Below are 16941 nucleotides of genomic sequence, written 5' to 3' on the forward strand. Positions count from 1 at the left end.
GGACAGTAGTTTTGTTTTGTTTTTCTTTTGCTTTTGTCTTTGCATTTTCAGTTGTCTCTGATACAGCTTATATGAAGATAACCGTTGTTCTGTTAACTGAATACCACTCTGTAATTGAAAAAAAAATATTTGTGGCTGTTTTGTCGACATTCTGAATGCTTCTAAGTAAATATTTTTTTTTTTAAATTTAGAACTAAACACTTATTATCCATCACCTTGAATAGCCTAGAGTCTATATTAATAGACATTCCTTGCAAGCTTTTCTGATGAAGACTGAGAGTAGCATTTATCTATGGATGAAAGTATAAATATTTAGAAGGTAGCATGATGTAGTAACAGTGTAGCAAAAAAAAAAAAAAAAACTAGTAAGTTTTCTTCTGAGCTCATGACCTTATCATGGATTTTTGACCAAACAGAGAGTACTAGATTTAATGTGTGTGTGTGTGTGTGTGTCTGTGTGTGTTTTGTGTGATGTGTAAAATGCCTTCAGAGAGTAGGTAAAAGACCACAACAGTTTTACTACTTTTGGTCAGTTTGTACGTATCTTGCCTGGTAGTATTGTAGAGCATATATATGGTTCACCGCAGAGTAAGATCATTGATACCTTCTCTTCCGTGAGAGGCTTATAACACCTCATTCCAAGCAGAAACTATCAGAAAAGTTTACAGAGTGATTTCTCTATATAAGATGCATTGCATTTTCAGCAAGAATCTTTCCAATTAGTTCTGGTAGGCAACCAAGAAGGTTGCCCAGAGTATGTGTAGTTTTGGAAACTTCTGGGGCCTCTCTGACAAACAGTTCATAAGGAGATATCTCAGTTTTTGCTGAGAACTTTGTTCAAGAAAGCTTTCCTTTAAACAGCAGCATTATCCAGACATGGGCGATATTTTCTTTTTAAGTCTTTCCTTTTCAATTTTATTTAAAATTTTTCTTGCAAGAAAAGCACCGGGGCAGCTGGGGCGCAGGGTCGGCTGACACTTGCCAGCTACCCACAACACCTGCCACAGGATCTTAAGACTTCTGGAGAGTGGAACACAGCTTCTGCTCCAATCCAATTGCGCGCGGGACCTGAGACTGCATTAGTTAGGGAAGCAGAAACCGGCCTGAGTAGGGCCACAGGCCTCATCCGGCTGGATCAGCGCCAGGGTAGCTGGAGCACAGGGTTGCCTGACACCTGCCAGCTACCCACGACCCCCGCCACAGGATTTTGGGACTGCTGGTGAGTGGAACACAGCTTCTGCTCCAGTCCAATCACGCGGGACCTGAGACTGCTCTGGTTGGGGAGAGAGAAATCCAGCCTACATAGGGCCACAAGCCTCTTCCGGTCAGAAAAGCACCAGGGTAGCTAGGGCGCAGAGTCGGCTGACACTCGCCAGCTACCCACAACACCTGCCACAGGATCTTAAGACTTCTGGAGAGTGGAACACAGCTTCTGCTCCAATCCAATTGCGCGCGGGACCTGAGACTGCATTAGTTAGGGAAGCAGAAACCGGCCTGAGTAGGGCCACAGGCCTCATCCGGCTGGATCAGCGCCGGGGTAGCTGGAGCGCAGGGTTGCCTGACACCCACCAGCTACCCACGACCCCCGCCGCAGGATTTAGAGACTGCTGGTGAGTGGAACACAGCTTCTGCTCCAATCTTTAAACAGTGACAACGATAACAACTAACCCCAGAGATTACCAGATGGCGAAAGGTAAACGTAATAATCTTACTAACAGAAACCAAGACCACTCACCATCATCAGAACCCAGCACCCCCACTTCGCCCAGTCCAGGGCACCCCAAAACACCGGAAAAGCTAGACACGGATCTAAAAGCATATCTCCTGATGATGGTAGAGGATTTCAAGAAGGACTTTAATAACACACTTAAAGAAATACAGGAGAACACTGCTAAACAGGTAGAAGACATTAAAGAGGAAGCACAAAAATCCCTTAAAGAATTGCAGGAGAACACTGCTAAAGAGTTACAAATCCTTAAAGAAAAACAGGATAACATAATCAAACAGGTAGAAGTCCTTACAGAAAAACAGGAAAACACATCCAAACAGATGATGGAAATGAACAAAACCATACTAGACCTAAAAAGGGAAGTAGACACAATAAAGAAAACCCCAAATGAGGCAACACTAGAGATAGAAACCCTAGGAAAGAAATCTGGAACCATAGATACCAGCATCAGCAACAGAATACAAGAGATGGAAGAGAGAATCTCAGGTGCAGAAGATTCCATAGAGAACATCGGCACAACAATCAAGGAAAATGTAAAATGCAAAAAGATCCTAACTCAAAACATCCAAGAAATACAGGACACAATGAGAAGACCAAACCTACGGATAATAGGAGTGGATGAGAATGAAGATTTTCAACTCAAAGGACCAGCAAACATCTTCAACAAAATTATAGAAGAAAACTTCCCAAATCTAAAGAAAGAGATGCCCATGAACATACAAGAAGCCTACAGAACTCCAAATAGACTGGACCAGAAAAGAAATACCTCCCGACACATAATAATCAGAACAACAAATGCTCTAAATAAAGATAGAATACTAAAAGCAGTAAGAGAAAAAGGCCAAGTAACATATAAAGGCAAGCCTATCAGAATTACACCAGATTTTTCACCAGAGACTATGAAAGCCAGAAGATCCTGGACGGATGTCATACAGACACTAAAAGAACACAAATTCCAGCCCAGGCTACTATACCCAGCCAAACTCTCAATTAACATAGATGGAGAAACCAAAGTATTCCACGACAAAACCAAATTCACACATTATCTCTCCACGAATCCAGCCCTTCAAAGGATAATAACAGAAAAAAACCAATACAAGGAGAGGAACCACGCCCTAGAAACAACAAGAAGGTAATCCCTCAACAAACCTAAAAGAAGACAGCCACAAGAACAAAATGCCAACTTTAACAACAAAAATAACAGGAAACAACAATTACTTTTCCTTAATATCTCTTAATATCAATGGACTCAACTCCCCGATAAAAAGACATAGACTAACAAACTGGCTACACAAACAAGACCCAACATTTTGCTGCTTACAGGAAACTCATCTCAGAGAAAAGGATAGACACTACCTCAGAATGAAAGGCTGGAAAACAATTTTCCAAGCAAATGGCATGAAGAAACAAGCTGGAGTAGCCATTCTAATATCTGATAAGATTGACTTCCAACCCAAAGTCATTAAAAAAGACAGGGAAGGACACTTCATACTCATCAAAGGTAAAATCCTCCAAGAGGAACTATCAATCCTGAATATCTATGCTCCAAATACAAAGGCAGCCACATTCATTAAAGAAACTTTAGTAAATCTCAAAGCACACATTGCACCTCATACAATAATAGTGGGAGACTTCAACACACCACTTTCACCAATGGACAGATCATGGAAACAGAAACTAAACAGGGACACAGAAAAAGTAAGAGAAATTATGAATCAAATGGATCTGGCAGATATCTACAGAACATTCTATCCTAAAACAAAAGGATATACCTTCTTCTCAGCACCTCATGGTACCTTCTCCAAAATTGACCACATAATTGGTCACAAAACAGGCCTCAACAGATACAAAAATATTGAAATTGTCCCATGCATCCTATCAGATCACCATGGACTAAGGCTGATCTTCAATAACAAAATAAATAATAGAAAGCCAACATTCACGTGGAAAATGAACAACACTCTTCTCAATGATACCTTGGTCAAGGAAGGAATAAAGAAAGAAATTAAGGACTTTTTAGAGTTCAATGAAAATGAAGCCACAACATACCCAAACTTATGGAACGCAATGAAAGCATTTCTAAGAGGAAAACTCATAGCTCTGAGTGCCTCCAAAAGGAAACTAAAGAGAGCACACATTAGCAGCTTGACAACACACCTAAAAGCACTAGAACAAAAGGAAGCAAATTCACCCAAGAGGAGTAGACAGCAGGAAATAATCAAACTCAGGGGCGAAATCAACCAAGTGGAAACAAGAAAAACTATTCAAAGAATCAACCAATCAAGGAGCTGGTTCTTTGAGAAAATCAACAAGATAGATAAACCCTTAGCCAGACTCACTAGAGGGCACAGGGAAAGCATCCTAATTAACAAAATCAGAAATGAAAAAGGAGACATAACAACAGATCCTGAAGACATCCAAAACACCATCAGATCCTTCTACCAAAGGCTATACTCAACAAAACTGGAGAACCTGGATGAAATGGAGAAGTTCCTAGACAGATACCAGGTACCAAAGTTGAATCAAGATCAGGTTAATGATCTAAACAGCCCTATATCCCCCAAAGAAATAGAATCAGTCATTAATACTCTCCCAACTAAAAAAAGCCCAGGACCAGATGGGTTTAGTGCAGAGTTCTATCAGACCTTCAAAGAAGATCTAATCCCAGTTCTTCACAAACTATTCCACAAAATAGAAACAGAAGGTACTCTACCCAACTCATTCTATGAAGCCACAATTACTCTGATACCTAAACCACAAAAAGACCCAACAAAGATAGAAAACTTCAGACCAATATCCCTTATGAATATTGATGCAAAAATCCTCAATAAAGTTCTTGCTAACCGAATCCAAGAACACATCAAAACAATCATCCATCCTGACCAAGTAGGTTTCATCCCAGGGATGCAGGGATGGTTCAATATACGGAAATCCATCAATGTAATCCAGTATATAAACAAACTCAAAGACAAAAACCACATGGTCATCTCGTTAGATGCGGAAAAAGCATTTGACAAGATCCAACACCCATTCATGATAAAAGTCTTGGAAAGATCAGGAATTCAAGGCCCATACCTAAACATGATAAAAGCAATCTACAGCAAACCAGTAGCCAACATCAAAGTAAATGGTGAGAAGCTTGAAGCAATCCCTCTAAAATCAGGGACTAGACAAGGCTGTCCACTTTCTCCATACCTATTCAACATTGTACTTGAAGTCCTAGCCAGAGCAATTCGACAACAAAAGGAGATCAAAGGGATACAAATTGGAAAAGATGAAGTCAAAATATCACTCTTTGCAGATGATATGATAGTATATATAAGTGACCCTAAAAATTCCACCAGAGAACTCCTAAGCCTGATAAACAGCTTCGGTGAAGTAGCTGGATATAAAATTAACTCAAACAAATCAATGGCCTTTCTCTACACAAAGAATAAACAGGCTGAGAAAGAAATTAGGGAAACAACACCCTTCTCAATAGTCACAAATAATATAAAATATCTTGGCGTGACTCTAACTAAGGAAGTGAAAGATCTGTATAATAAAAACTTCAAGTCTCTGAAGAAAGAAATTCTAGAAGATCTCAGAAGATGGAAAGATCTCCCATGCTCATGGATTGGCAGGATCAACATTGTAAAAATGGCTATCTTGCCAAAAGCAATCTACAGATTCAATGCAATCCCCATCAAAATTCCAAATCAATTCTTCAACGAATTAGAAAGTGCAATCTGCAAATTCATCTGGAATAACAAAAAACCTAGGATAGCAAAAACTCTTCTCAAGGATAAAAGAACCTCTGGTGGAATCACCATGCCGGACCTAAAGCTCTACTACAGAGCAATTGTGATAAAAACTGCATGGTACTGGTATAGTGACAGACAAATAGACCAATGGAATAGAATTGAAGACCCAGAAATGAACCCACACACCTATGGTCACTTGATCTTCGACAAGGGAGCTAAAAACATCCAGTGGAAGAAAGACAGCATTTTCAACAAATGGTGCTGGCACAACTGGTTGTTAACATGTAGAAGAATGCGAATCGACCGATTCCTATCTCCTTGTACTCAGGTCAAGTCTAAGTGGATCAAGGAACTTCACATAAAACCAGAGACACTGAAACTTATAGAGGAGAAAGTGGGGAAAAGCCTTGAAGATATGGGCACAGGGGAAAAATTCCTGAATAGAACAGTAATGGCTTGTGCTGTAAGATCGAGAACTGACAAGTGGGACCTCATGAAACTACAAAGCTTCTGCAAGGCTAAAGACACCATCAATAAGACAAAAAAAACCACCAACAGATTGGGAAAGGATCTTCACCTATCCTAAATCAGATAAGGGACTAATATCCAATATATATAAAGAACTCAAGAAGGTGGACTCCAGAAAGTCAAATAACCCCATTAAAAAATGGAGCTCAGAACTGAACAAAGAATTCTCACCTGAGGAATACCGAATGGCAGAGAAACACCTGAAAAAATGTTCAACATCCTTAATCATCAGGGAAATGCAAATCAAAACAACCCTGAGATTCCACCTCACACCAGTCAGAATGGCTAAGATCAAAAATTCAGGTGACAGCAGATGCTGGCAAGGATGTGGAGAAAGAGGAACACTCCTCCATTGTTGGTGGGATTGCAAGCTTGTACAACCACTCTGGAAATCAGTCTGGCGGTTCCAGAAAATTGGACATAGCACTACCGGAGGATCCAGCAATACCTCTCCTGGGCATATATCCAGAAGATGTCCCAACCGGTAAAAAGGACACATGCTCCACTATGTTCATAGCAGCCCTATTTATAATAGCCAGAAGCTGGAAAGAACCCAGATGTCCCTCAACAGAGGAATGGATACAGAAATTATGGTACATTTACACAATGGAGTACTACTCAGCTATTAAAAAGAATGAATTTATGAAATTCCTAGCCAAATGGATGGACCTGGAGGGCATCATCTTGAGTGAAGTAACACAATTAAAAAATGAACTCACACAATATGTATTCATTGATAAGTGGATATTAGCCCAAAACTTAGGATACCCAAGATATAAGATACAATTTGATAAACGCATGAAACTCAAGAAGAATGAAGACCAAAGTGTGGACACTGTGCACTTTCTTAGAATTGGGAACAAAACACCCAGGGAAGGAGTTACAGAGACAAAGTTCGTAGCTGTGATGAAAGGATGGACCATTTAGAGACTGCTGTATCCAGGGATCCGTCCCATAGTCAGCTTCTAAACGCTGACACCATTGCATACACTAGCAAGATTTTGCTGAAAGGACCCAAATATAGCTGTCTCTTGTGAGACGATGCCGGGGCCTAGCAAACACAGGAGTTGATGTTCACAGTCAGCTATTGGATGTATCACAGGGCTCCCAATGGAGAAGCTAGAGAAAGTACTCAAGGAGCTAAAGGGATCTGCAACCCTATTGTTGGAACAACATGATGTACTCACCAGAACCGCGGAGCTCTTGTCTCTAGCTGCATATGTATCGAAAGATGGCCTAGTCGGCCATCAATGGAAAGAGAGGCCCATTGGACTTGCAAACTTTATATGCCCCAATATAGGGGAATGCCAGGGCCAAAAGAATGGGAATGGGTGGGTAGGGAAGTGGGGGGCTCTATGGGGGACTTTTGGGATAGCATTGGAAATGTAATTGAGGAAAATATGTAATAAAAATATTAAAAATCAAAAAAAATTTTTTTTCTTGCAAAGAAGTAAGTTTCCATAGGGTTAACTGTTACCCAACCCCATTCTTGCTTCAAATTCTTTAATATCAAATTAGCCTTCTTTGTTTTTATATCACCTATGTTCTTATTTTTCCACTTTTAAGGCAACCCCCATCCTAATGACCTATTTGCAGTTCCCTTTCTTCCACAGGTACTTAATACTAATAACATAACTGTAAAGATTTGAAGCAAAGATCCACACATGAAACAGAATATATGATCTGTTTCTTTCAGTTAGGATTACCTCACTCAGACATTTTTGTTCTTATAATTTTATGCATTCCAGAAAAATTCACGTTTATTTAAATTCCATTTTGGAGATGTAGCACATTTTCATTATTCATCAATCAATGTCAATCTAGGTTGAATCAATTTCCTATATATTGTGAATAGCAGATCTCTACAGAGGGGTATAGCATCCTTTATAAATGTACCCAGGAACTGAGTGGAATAGTAATGTTACTTGTATTTTTTGGGAGAATGGAAACCTTCACACTGATTTGTACAGTGGTCACACTAGTTTATATGCCCAATATAATACAATGAATAAGGGGTTTTCTTTCTCTTCAACAGCATCTGTTGCCATTTAAGTTCTTGTTGGTAGCTACTCCAACCTGAGTAAGAAAGAGTCTTGATGTAGTTTTATTTTGCATTTGTCTGATAGCTAAGAGTGTTAAACTGTTTTTATCATGTTTATTAGCCATTTGTTTTTCCTCTTCTGAGAATTCTCTGTTCAGATCAATGGCCTAGCTTTTGACTTTTTTCTTTTTCACATATAATTTATTGAATTCTTTGTGTAATCTAGACACTACACCTCTTTTGGTTATATAACTGGCACAGATTCTCTTCCACTCTGTGGGGTTCATCTTCACTTGGCTGGTGATATCCGTTGTTAAATAGAGAATTTTTAGGTTGATGAGATCCCATTTGTCAACTATTGGTTGTATAACCTGAGCTAGTACTAGGGTCCTATTCAGACAGTATTTGCCAGTGTCTGTGCACAGTGTTCTCTATACCTTTCACTTAGCACTTTCACAGTACCTGCCCTTAGGGTCACATCCTTTCCTAGGCAGAGTTGAGGCTTTTGTAAAGTGAGAGACAAGAATCTAGTTTCATTCTTCTACATGTGGATATCCAATTGTCCCAACTTGATTTATTAAAGATGTTGTCTTTTCTCCAGTCTATGTTTTTGATGTTTTTGCAAAACAAACAACTACGAACAAATAAACACCACCACCACAATCACCACCACCACCATGACAACAACATATTTTTTAGTTTCATATACTTACATATCTAAACCCTTTATTTCTGTCATGTATGTGTCTGTTGTCTTGCCAGTACTGTGATATTTTAATCACCGGGGCTTTGTATTATAACTTGGAACTAGACATGGAGATATTTCCCACAACATCTCTTCAGTTTAGAAGTGTTTTGTTTATCTTTTTAAGGTTTGTTTGTCTGCTTTTAAATTACTATGGACAATGAAAATTGCATTGAGTTTATAGATTGCTTTTGTTAAATGGCCATTTCTCCAATATTAACCTTTGAAACTATGAGCATGGGAAGTCTTTCCATCTTCAAGCGTTTTCCCCAGTTACCTTCTTCCATGACCTAAAGTTATAGAAGCCTTTGATTTATTTGGTTATTTGTATCTCTGTATTAAATTCTGTTCTCATATCTGGAACTATGTTCCATATTCATTCAACTATTTGTGTTTTCTTTGTCCTCACTCCAGCATTTATTCACATCCTCTTTGATTTCTCTTAATGTATTTATATCTATTTAATTTCATTCTCTTATGCGTTTTAAGTTGTTCTCAGGAGGGACCATTGCTAAAGGACTAAATTTTGGGATACCTATTGTCTTGTTTTATTTGTGATCTTTTGATGGGCCCTGGGTTTCTGGAGTTATATCATTGATGATGATTTTGATATTGATGCCTGGCCCACCTTCATTGAATGGTATTTGCGTCTCTATTTGTTTTACTCAGGTATGGCAGATTTTGGGACCATTCAGTGATGATACATAATTTGGCTATCAGAACTGGTCTAGCATACATATCTAAGGCATGGTGCAGCTTTTTACATCACCAAAGGATTCTCTGGAGCATGAGTTGTTCTTACTATGGTTCCTCAGAAGTTAAGGTTAGTGTAACAGAGAGGAGTTGAGGTAAGTACTATAAGTGTTGACATATAGATGCTAAGCACATGTCTTTAGACAGTGGTATTAGAGTCTGAAGGTATGAGAGATAGAGCTAACTTGAATGTATAAGGTGTTTGAATGCATAGTCCTCTAATGGTATTATTAAGGTCATAGGGGAGAGAGCAGAGGACTACATGTGATACACTGGTCAATTTTGCAAGTCCTCAGATGATGAAGTCTAATTTTAAACAAGCACTTGGAATCTTGATACGTAGAAAACTCTTTTTAAGTGATCTTCATGTTTGATAAGGGTTATAAATACAGTTACTTGACTAAACATCAATAAATTATATTTATTAATTGCTGCTCATAGTTTTGTTCTGAAATTCTACTTTTTACTTCTTTTTCATCTTTTTGCACAGTCCTTCTACCTATGCCCATTTCTTCATTAGTTTTCCTTCTATCTGACTAGCCTACATTTATGCTTCTGTCTATCTGTTTCACGCACAAGTAGGGTGGGTTTTCCAAGATGGAAATGCAGTGCTTGGTATCATTTTCAGTGCCTCAACAATCTACTTGTTCTGTGCCTCATTAATACCCAAGATATAAGATACAATTTGTGAAACACATGAAACTCAAGAAGAATAAAAACCAAAGTGTGGATACTTTGCCCCTTCTTAGAATTGGGAACAAAACACCCATAGAACGAGTTTCAGAGACAAAGTTTGGAGCAGAGACGAAAGGATGGACCATCTAGAGACTGCCATACCGGGGAATCCATCCCATAATCAACCTCCAAACGCTGACACCATTGCATACACTAGCAAGATTTTGCTGAAAGGACCCTGATATAGCTGTCTCTTGTGAGACTATGCCGGGGCCTAGCAAACACAGAAGTGGATGTTCACTGTCAGCTAATGGATGGATCACAGGGCCCCCAATGGAGGAGCTAGAGAAAGTACCCAAGGAGCTGGGCGGGGGGGGATCTGCAACTGTATAGGTGGAACAACAATATGAACTAACCAGTATCCCCTGGAGCTCGTGTCTCTAGCTGCATATGTATCAGAAGATGGCCTAGTTGGCCATCAGTGGAAAGAGAGGCCCATTGGTTGTGCAAACTTTATGTGCCTCAGTACAGGGGAACACCAGGGCCAAGAAGTGGGAGTGGGTGGGTGGGGGAGTGGGTGGGGGAGGGTGTCGGGGACTTTTGGGATAGCATTGGAAATGTAAATGAAATAAATACCTATTTAAAAATTTTTTTTAAAAAGCAAGTAAAACAAATGTCTAACTCTCCATCCTAATTGACCAATGTTTTCATACATGAACCAGTTACAGCAGTCTATACCTCTAGCTTCTGGACCAGGCTGTGTTTCTGCCAGGTTGCCTCAGACCCTCTGGGCCCCTTAGTCTGCATGGAACAGGTCTCTAGTCACGGGTGGGCAAAGCGTCGGATGAATTGACAGACAGATGCACACAGGAGAGGTTGTGTAGAATCTGAATGTAATTTGTCAAATCGAGCATCAAACTTTTTATACAGAAGACAATAAGGAAGTTGGGTGACACACTAGCAAGGTACAAGGAGGTTACTGGATTCTTACATAAAACAGAGGAATACAAACACAGAAGGTCTAACAGGAACCACCTGGGATAGAATTCATTGTTAACAACTGGGATCACTTAATCTTAGAAGCCAGGGTCAAGGGCTTCGTGCCCTTGCCATAGTTCCTATTTTAGTCTATTGTATAGTCCATCTTTCCCTTAGGCCATTGTAAATACGTGTGTATGGGTGTAACTCAGCTATCTATAGTTCTAAGTATATACTCTGGTTTCTCCTTAGGTCTGAAACTTCCTTCTTCCTAGGTGATGGTAAATTCCTGTGTAGGGCAGTGACTTAGCTTTTATTCAAAGTGATAGTGTAGTACCAGAGGCAATTCTGAATGTCACTGAATAGCAACATTCTTACTGAATTTCTAAGCCCATGGTCTGCTCAAGGACTTTCTAGGACATTGGAACATTGGTGAAGGCTTTAGCTATGTCAGAATTCAATCTTAAAAGGCACTTATAATAGGATAATACTAAAGAGAGCACATGGATCCATACACTAGACTAACGTGGGAATGGACAATTAATGTATGGGTTAGAGAGAACGCCAGACTCCAGGAGTGAGTTTCCGTGAAACTCTTCTGCCTCGTGAGTGGCTTCCAAGACTCAGCCTGTCAAGCTGACTCGACCAGAGTGCGTGGCACCAGATTACATAGAAAAGCAATCTAACTCCTTATATCCCATCCCTGTCTTAGGAACCAAACAGTTAAACATGAAGAGGAGAAAGTCTGTAGGAAAAACTAGTGACCAATGTCACCTCACACACTAATTAGGGCTGTTATTCTTTCAGATGATTCTTATATGGAAATGTCCTTTGGACATTTAAAGAGTCTATCTCTACCAAAAATACAAGAAAATAGTGACTCAGTCTTCTTTGGGCATGTTACCTGACCTTATACCTATCTCTTCATCACACAAGCCTTCCCCCTTCCTACTCTTTGCAATCTGAAAAACCTGAAAAATCAGGATAGGCTTTGCTTGCCCTAGGCTGGATTAAGGGCTCTATTGCTAATATGCCACACATGCTGTCTATTGGCCTTTGCTAAAGCTACCTTTTGAAGGATGTTTGACTCACTTCCTTTTTCTGGGACAGATTCTCTCTTATCTTTTTTTATAAAAATCTAATAAATGCTTTCAGACTCAACACTTTGAAAACACATTCTTTTGTGTCTGGGATATGCAGATTTTGCTATAGAGATATTCTCAACTTTCTGATCTTGGACAAGTGACAGCTCTTACATATAATTGTGTTTTCCTTTTGCTAAGTCTGAATTTGAAAGTAATACTTGGAGGAGCTCCAGATTTCTGTATTAAACTGGCACCATCATACATTTACAGTGATGAAACACAGGGATTTAATTGCACCTTTGGTTTTCTTTCTGTTGTTATGAAGTTTCCTAAGACATACTGGGGATGTGTCTCTTTCTATAGCCTCATGTGCAAAGACCTTTTGAATGTTCCTATGAATCAAACAACAAAGTCTTAAAAAAGATCTACAATTTTGTTATGTTGAAAGATTTTCAGTAGCATTAGATAAAGTGATAATTGGTGAACTTTGAGATGGACACTTTGTAGGAAAGGACATTTGATATTTTTTGTATGTTTATAGTGGCATATGTGAGTGTGACTATATATATATATATATATATATATATATATATGTATTATACATATGTGTATGAACATAATGTGAGCCTGTGTGTGTATGACCTTAAGACAAAGTTTATACTTTATATCTTCATTTATCATTTACCATCCTATTTTTAAATGATAGGAGTCTTCATTGAACCCAGAGGTCATTGTTTGGCTAGGCCTTATAGTTCTGGCATCCTCCTATATCTTCTCTCCAACACTGGTATTGCAGGAGCATGCCATCACACCGAGCATTTTATGGGGCTGCTCATGAGCCAACGAGTGGTTTTCATGGTGGTGCAGCAAACACTTTACCTATTGAGCCATCTCCCTACACACTAGAAGCATACTATAGAAAAATAGCTCAGATTTTAATCAGTGCTTGTCAAAGGTATAGCAAAATAATAGCATAAAGTTGTGTAAGTTTCTCCACAAATATTATGAATTAAAATTGTAAGAGGCAGCTAATAAATTTAGTCATCTCCAAGCCCAACAAATACCTATATGTGTAATTTGTGGCAAATATGCCAACTTTGTGAATGTAATGACTCCTTAGTGTTTCTCACTCATGACCATACATATTCAGTTGCATGTAAACTCAGTGAGCACTGCATTTTATTTTACTGTGTCTAAATTTTTCCTTGTACCTAAATGGTACTTTTTTTCTAGACAATGTAAATAAAGCACTTGAGCGTACAATCATAATTCAAAGCCAAGGTCTCCAAAGATAGCCATGAATAAAAATCACATTTGTTTATATTCATTCAATCAATTTGTTCAAATTGAATGCATTAATAGTGGACATCATTTGTCTCAGAAATAACTCTATTTTATGAGGGAAGGAACTACTTGACAGTATCTGAAAGTCATTTTTATAAACTACTGTACTAAATGGTATTGGTTGGGTAATTTTCATCAATTGTTTTCAGGCAAAGCAATCATTTTGTACAGCATCTCTGGACTATAATTACAAGACTATGACATATTAGAAGTTATTGATGGCTATTTCTTCTCTAGGATACTCACAGTTAAATATTTACTTTGTTATTGAACACAAAACAACTCCAGTTATTTTAATGTAGTTATAATAATTACAACAGAAGAATGTTTCTTCAATATAATTTTGTTCTTAATTTATATTTTTCTCTCATTTGTAGAAAACTGACAGGAACAGTTCAATACGAATGAAGAATGACATTTAAATACAAAGAAGTTGAGCAAATTTAATACAAATAAAAAGTATTTTATCACAGCAAATTATGTCCATGTACCTCCCCAACCATTAAAAATACTATGATATATGGATGACTCCTATTTCTTCTTTAGGAGTTTCTCTGTATAGTACATTAATTTCTAGTTAAATGCAATTTCTTCTAGAAAAACGGTGGTTTCTTTGGTTAAGAATCCCAAATCAAATCCCCCATGGTTTTTTAATTATCTGATAAATCAAACTATGTAGCTGAACCAGTTTAAACTTATCCCCATCTGGCTGACAACTGAATGAGACTAAGACTGTGGGTTTTTTCATTTGTCTTTGACAACTACTGGGGGTCACCCCTAATCTACTTTTCTAACTGCTGTCCTGGCTACCTCTCCAGTGGAGTTCCCCAAATATTTGTTTCTCTTGGCCATGTGCTCATAGTCCATCTTCTCTTATGGTGACTTTCTCTTCTCCCCTGTGTCTTTATCTCTTCTCTCTCTCTGCTACCCCCAACCAAGTAACAAAAACCCACTGTACTTCTAATCCCTCCAGCAATTGGCTACACCAATTTTATTTAATCAATAGTTTTAAATTAAGAAACAATGTTTGCCCGACAAAATCTGGTAATAGTGAGAATTCATTGGTAGGCAACTAAACCTTCAGGTACAGGATTTAGCATTACAATACATAGCAACTGACCGAAACTTAACAAAACGAATAGAGTGTTTTCTTTTTCAAATACATTGACTGAAAGTATCATATTTGAAGGCATTCTTAGGTAATATAGTTGCAGCTATTATCATTAAAAATTATAAAGAATTATTCAGAATACTGCATAATCAGAATAAAATTTTAAAGTGGAGGAAACTGAATGGAGAGTTCTCAAAGGAAGGCATCCAGAGGATCACTAAACTCTTTAAAAAGTGTTCAGCATCCTTATCCATCAGGGAAATGAAGATCAAAATCACTATAAGATTCCATCTCACCCTAGTCAGAATGGTCTTCACTGGGAAAACAAATGACCACAAGTACTGCCAAAGGTATGGGAAAGGGAAAACATTATGTTGAGAATGTAACAGTTCCAGCCACTATGGAAATCAGACTGAGGTTTCTAAATCAAAATGATACAAAACACAAAACCAAAACAAACCATGAAATAGGTCTACCTTCATGTCCTAGCTAAACCACTTTTAGGTCAAAGAACTTCTAGTGTTCTACAGAGAAAGTGGCACATCCACATTGACTGTTGTGCTCTACATGGTAGCCAGGAATTGGATCAGTCAAGATGTCCATTGACTCAGGAATGGCTAATGAGAATGTGTTCATACTGTCAAGTTCATGAAAAATGGGTCACTGTATCAACCTTACATCTCCCTTATAGTGGAAGTGGTTGGATCACCCAGCAGTTAACAGTTGCTTTCTCAGGCAGATTTTGACACTACTGACAGCCTAATCCTTCTGAAATGTAGATGACAAAGTGTAGTTTGCTGAGTAAAATGCCTAACAGCTCTCAGCTTTGAGCATTTCCTTTAGAAAACTTGCAATTCCAAATTCTTTCTCCAGCTTTTTGAGTCAGTAATCTTTGGTTGTCTGACCAGTGTTGTAAACAGGGAATATGTTTCTCAAGGGACCACTGAGATGTAATTACTAACACACACACACAGACACACACACAGACACACACACACACAGGCACACACACACACACACACACAGAGAGAGAGAGAGAGAGAGAGAGAGAGAGAGAGAGAGAGAGAGAGAGAGAGGGCACATCACATTATTTGTGGAAATGTACAAGTCTAACTTCCACAAGGGCCAATTAGCATGCACAAGTGGCCTAATTGTATTAACAACCTCCCCTCTAACATATCTACCAATTCCTTCATGTGAGGAACAGATGTCCTATCTTTCATTTTCCAAGGATTTGGGTTCAGCTTTTATGTTGTTGCCAACATCCTGAAAAAAACCCTTCCTTAGTCATGTAACTCTCTGATGTACTTTTCCTTCACTATCTACACCAGAAGGAATAGAAGTTGGATCCCAAGAAAAGAAGAAGAAAAAATTGGTAAAAGCTCCCACTAGTTGCTATGTAATGTAAAGTATGTTAGGTTAACTCTGCCATTGACCCCACAAGTAAAAGACATCCCTCAGAGGACCCTGGTGTCTCCTTAGATGTTCCTTAGGAGTCTTTTGCGGTTTAGTTATAATTTAGAACCAGTTATAAGTGGGTATTGGGTTGTCAGAGCTGGATTGTGAATTCCAGAGTTTCATGGCCCTTATTAGCCTCAGGAGTTGAAGGTCTACTACAGGTATATTCAAAACAGATATTATATCCATATTCACTAAGGCTATGGGATGAATGTTATTGAGTCTACTAGTGGTAGCTATCCTAAAAGTTCACTGTAATTGACTGATTGTTGAGAAGTTGTGCAGTTGCATTTATTATTAAAGGGGAGACAGCATATTTTACAAAGTAAACTGGGCATGATTGGGGGACTGTGCAAGTGTAGCTTAGATATGCAAGAGGAAAATTAATACAAGTTTTCTTTGGTGTGCTTCATTAGGTTCTACAGACATGTTCATTATTTCTGAGAATTCTGTCTGCCTGCCTAAAGTTTTGAGAAAATGTTGGAAGTCCTCATGGCTCTCCTAGCAAGACTGTTTAAAATGAAGTGAGTACTTACACATTACTCAAATTCCAACCAGTCGGTTCTATTTGTGATGAGAGGTCCTGCGATATAGCTCAGCTGTTGTAAGATGACTCACTGTAGACCAAACACCACTCACTGTAGTGTTTGGCTTCTGAGTTAATCATATAAGACTGGATTAAACAGCCCACAAATGTACTGTCATGGTAGCTGGTTCAGCCTCCTAATGGTAAGATCATAGTGAGATGTTT

The sequence above is a fragment of the Mus caroli genome, unplaced genomic scaffold (genome assembly GCF_978045245.1).
Source record: "Mus caroli unplaced genomic scaffold, Mus_caroli_1 scaffold_9, whole genome shotgun sequence".
Lineage (NCBI taxonomy): Eukaryota > Metazoa > Chordata > Mammalia > Rodentia > Muridae > Mus > Mus caroli.